Source organism: Delphinapterus leucas, chromosome 21 (assembly GCF_059928025.1).
Source record: "Delphinapterus leucas isolate spDelLeu-1000000601 "Yukka" chromosome 21, BTC_Dleu_Yukka2, whole genome shotgun sequence".
In the NCBI taxonomy this organism is placed as follows: domain Eukaryota; kingdom Metazoa; phylum Chordata; class Mammalia; order Artiodactyla; family Monodontidae; genus Delphinapterus; species Delphinapterus leucas.
Genome location: NC_143149.1, coordinates 32,699,885 through 32,705,088, shown reverse-complemented (window position 1 = coordinate 32,705,088; position 5,204 = coordinate 32,699,885).

Genomic DNA, 5,204 nt, shown 5'->3' with positions numbered 1-5,204 from the left:
CGCGGGCAGGCCCCGCCCCCAGGCGCCCCCCCGCGCCCGCCGGCCGCCGCTCGCCCGCTGATTGGCCGGCCAGCGGGACTCTCGCCAGCACCGCCCGCGACGGAGGTCTGAAGGCCGCTCATTGGGCAACAGCGATCCATTGCTCCCCTCTGATTGATCGCGATCCGCCTCTCACCCTGTTCTGGAGCCCCCAATTGGCCCTTGTTCAGGCTCCGGTAATCTCTGATTGGTGCAGCTCTGGGGCTCTGAGCCCTGATTGGCTGTCATGAACAGCTGGCGGACCGCCCGGCCCCTAGCCACCCAGTCACAAAGGGCCCGGGCGTCTTCCCTGCCACCTGCGTAACCGCGGAGTGCACCTCGAAAGGAATGCAAAAAGTGTGACTTCCAGGGCACGATTTATCGAAGAGCATATCATGGATAATAAATCCTGAGCAGTAATAACTACTCTCCATTAAATAAGTGCATTTAAAAAGGGACGTGATGCCTTTTCATTTACGTGCATTGAGTAAAGGTGATTGGCTGTAACGGCGTCCTGTCAAGAGCTCTGAACCTGGATTCAGGCGGCCTCTTTCAGCCCCAGCTGGACCACCACCTGCTCGACCTTGGGCAAGGCACTTAACCTTTCAGAGTCTCAGTTCCCAGATCTGAAAATGAGGGGGTTGGGCAGGTCTCTCTCCGAATTGCAGTGGAGCTCTGAGGACTATTTTGAGTCAAGCCACTGTGACCCAGAAAAGCATGCAGTAGAAGTCAAAAGACAAGGTTAAACCTAGTTGTTAAGTGGGATGGGGTGTGGAAGGGGTTTGCCGCGGTGCCTGGACATTGAATATGTTCAATAAAATGGTAAGCTGTGGTGATGATGGTAACGATACCCCCGACAAGGAGCGCGTCTCCCTGCCTGTGCCGTGGTTTTCACTTGGAGCGGCAGCTCCTCCTGACACAGGACCATGATAGGCGTTTACTGAAAGTGGCCTGGATTGTTCCTTGCCGTACTTGCTAAGGGCAGGTAGTTGGCTAATTTTGAACGAAGTCCGAGAGACAACCCCAAATCAGAATGGCTGAGTCATGAGGCATCCTCCTGTAGGGTTAGGGGCTCTGGTGCCAGACCCCCGGGTTTGAATCCTGCTCCAACACTTTACCAGCTGTGTCATTGAGAAAGTATCTTAACTTCCCTAAATGTCAAGTTCCTTACTTTCAAATAAGGACACTAACAGTACCTACTTCAGTACCTACTTTGGAAAGTTGCTGTGAGGACTGAGTTAGAAAAGTGTCAGCGATTGTTACTGCCTAAGAAACAGCACAAGATACAATTACACACGGTTACTAAGCAATGTGTGTCTAAGGTGCAGAGACGCTATCACTGCTGCGGGCATTTCTCACTCATTCACTGAATTAACCTTTGCTGAGAGCTTCCTGTGCATGAAGCCCTGTGCTGGGCATACTGCAATGACCAACAACACAGGCCGAGTCTGTTGTCAGAGAGCCTGGCTGAGAAGACAAATGAGAAGCAATTACAAAACGGTGTGATGAGCAAGGAGCACATGGGGGGGGCGGGGCGTTGCTGGTGGAAGGGGCAGACTTAGAGTCAGGGAAGTCCATCTAAACTGAAACCTGAAAGAGGAATACAGATTCCACTGGGGGAAGGACAGAGAAGGGTACATGTGGAAAGCTCTAGAGACGAGAGAGGAAACTATAGCTGAGCTAGAACAGGAGAAAGAATGAAGACTTTTTTCTTTTTTTTTTTCCTAAAATGAGATTGGGGTGGTAAGTAGGAGCCAGGTGGTCGTGAGCTTTGTAATAATTGTTGTTGTTTTTTAAAATTTATTTTATTGAAGTATAGTTGATTTACAATGCTGTCTTAATTTCCACTGTACTGCAAAGTGATTCAGTTATACACATGTAGACATTCTTTTTCATATTCTTTTCCATTACGATTTATCACAGAATATTGAATATAGTTCCCTGTGCTGCACAGTAGGAACTTATTGTTTACCCATTCTGTATACAATAGTTTGCATGTAATAATTGTTAATTGTTATAAAACACTGCACCTCTAGTAGCCATCCAAGTGGAGATGTTGGGAAGGCAGCCAGATATATGAGTCTAGGGTCTGGGAGAGAGGTCTGAACTAGAGAGACATAAATTTGGAGTTATCAGTATATATGGATATTTAGTCATGGGACTAGTTGAGATGACTAAGAGAGTGAGCACAGAGAGGAGAGGCCCAGAGTCAAGGGACTCCAAAGTTAAGAGTTCATATAAGAGGGGAAGACCCAGGTTCATTTCATCCCCCCCAACTACCCTAAAATGAATCATTGCTATGACCCCCTTTTTACAGATGAGGAAACTGCAGGGAGTGCTTAAGTAACTTACTGAAGGTCAAGCAAGCAGGTGAGTGGCAGAGATGGAATTAAAGCACACAGGGAGGTCTAAGCAGTGCTCCTCGAAGTGCCACCTCCTGCCTCTCTCAGAAGCCTGAAAGCCCACTAAAAGATGTTAAGTGGGAGAGTGAAATGCCTCCAGACTGACATTTCAGAAAGACCATGTGTATGGGATGGATTAGGGAAGGCCGAGCTTGGGGGCAGGGAGAGCATTTAGACTACTGCAGTAATCCACATGAGAGATGCTTGTGACTGCAGCCAAGATGGGGGATTGGAAAGAAGTGGACACATTCCAATGATAGGTAGAAGGATAGAGATCAGGGACTAATTGAAAGTGAGTGGTGAGAGAGACTAGGAATCAAAGTTGATTCATAGGTTTCTGATTTGGGCAACCATGTGGATGGAAGTGTCATATGTTGAGATGGGGATCCCAGGAAAAGAGGCATGTTGAGGGCAAGGAGAGGTGGCATGAATTCATCATAGCGATGCCCAGGGTCACTAACAAGTCGACACGCAAATATTTGTTGAGTTGAACCAAACAACATAGAACTTGGGAGCTCGAATAGTACATTCCCATGGTTTTAAGAGACACCACAGGAAATCATGGACAAATGGTGAGTCTATTTCAGGCATGAAAATCTCCAGGGGGAAATTCCCTGGTGGTTCAGTGGCTGGGACTCTGTGCTTTCAGTGCTGAGGGTTTCGGTTTGGTCCCTAGTCGGGGAGCTAGGATCCTGTAAGCCACCGTCTGGTATGACCAAAAAAAAAAGGAAGGAAGGAAAGGAGGGAGGGAGGGAGGAAGGAACGAAGGAAGGAAAGAAAAAGAAAGAAAGAAAGAAAGAAAGAAAGAAAGAAAGAAAGAAAGAAAGAAAGAAAGAAAGAAAGAAAGGAAGAAAGGCAAAGAAAGAAACAAACAAAGAAAGAAAATCTCCAGGAAAAGATTTTCTAAAGCTGTCGCTGGTAAACCATCCTAGTGTTTAACAGCTCTTGCTGCTGCAAAGTTTTCTACCATAAAAAGCCAATCCCAACCCTCCTACACTGTTGGTGGGAATGTAATTTGTGCAACCATTATGGGGAATAGTACAGAGGTTCCTTAAAAAACTAAATATAGTGCTTCCCTGGTGGCGCAGTGGTTGAGAATCTGCCTGCCAATGCGGGAGACACAGGTTCGAGCCCTGGTCCGGGAATATCCCACATGCCGCGGAGCAACTAAGCCTGTGCACCACAACTACTGAGCCTGCGCTCTAGAGCCCGCGAGCCACAGCTACTGAAGCCTGCGTGCCTAGAGCCCATGCTCCGCAGCAAGAGAAGCCACCACAATGAGAAGGCCGCACACCACAATGAAGAGTAGCCCCTGCACACGGCAACTAGAGAAAACCCGTGCACAGCAACAAAGACCCAACACAGACAAAAATAAATAAATAAAATAAATTTAAAAAACAAAGAAACTAAATATAGAACTACCATATAATCCAGCAATTCCACTCCTGGGCATATACCCAGAGAAAACCATAATTCAAAAAGACACATGCAACCCATGTTCATTGCAGCACTATTTACAATAGCCAAGACATGGAAGCAACCTAAATGTCCATCGACAGAGGAATAGATAAAGAAGATGTGCTGCATATACAATGGAATACTACTCAGCCATAAAAAAGAATGAAATAATGCCATTTGCAGCAACATGAATGGACCTGGAGATTATCATATTAAGTGAAGTAAGTCAGACAGAGAAAGACAAATACTGTATGATATCACTGATATGTGGAATCTAACAAAAAATGATACAAATGAACTTATTTACAAAACAGAAACACACTCGCAGATCTCAAAATCAAACTTATGGTTACCAAAAGGGAAATGTGAAGGGAAGTGATAAATTAGGAGATTGGGATTAACACATACACATTACTATATATAAAATAGGTAACTAACAGGGACCTATTGATTAGCACAAGGAACTCTACTCAATATTATGTAATAACCTATATGGGAAAAGAACCTGAAAAAGAATATATATATATTCAGTTTGATATATATATATATTATATATATATAATATATATATAGCTGTATCACTTTTCTGTACACCTGAAACTAACACAACATTGTAAATCAGTTATACTCCAATAAAAAAATTTTTTTAACAAAGTTAAAAAAGAAGCCAGTGCCAGCTCTCAGGGGTTCCTGGTAAAGTTTAATTAATTAATTTGGGGATCTGAGATGAGAGAGGCTTTGCTCACTGAGAAAGACATTTGCAAGGGCTTCTCAGTGGGGCCCCAGTACTCATCTCTGGCTTGACACTTCCACCTCCTGTCCACACACGCTACCCTTGCCCTGGTCACCCCCTGAAGAAATGGGATGCCTCCCCTCCATGTCTTTGTTCCCACTGATCCTCTGCTTGGCATGTCTCACTCATCCTTTTTGTGGAAATTCTCTCCAGCCCTGGAGCCCAGCCATATGTTCTCTCCTCCACGAAGTCTGTCCCCAGCTTGATGCCCCTACACTGGAAGTAGTTCCTCTGTGATCAAATAGCATTTCACAGCTCTGTCAGATAACCTAGAGCGCTCTTGCCTCTCTGCCATATGTCGTGTACAAATCTGGTCCCCATCACTGAACTGTGAACTCTTTGAGGCTGACAGGGTACATAGCTCAATGCTTATATACATTCATTCACCTATGAAACTAACAGTTATGGAGGGCCTACTACCACCTGGACACCGAGGGGGCAAAGACAATTAAAGTGTGGTTTCATGGACCTTACAATCAAATGTGGGGAAAAAAACTCTAAAGAAAAGACCAGATTCCGCTAAAAAAATCAAA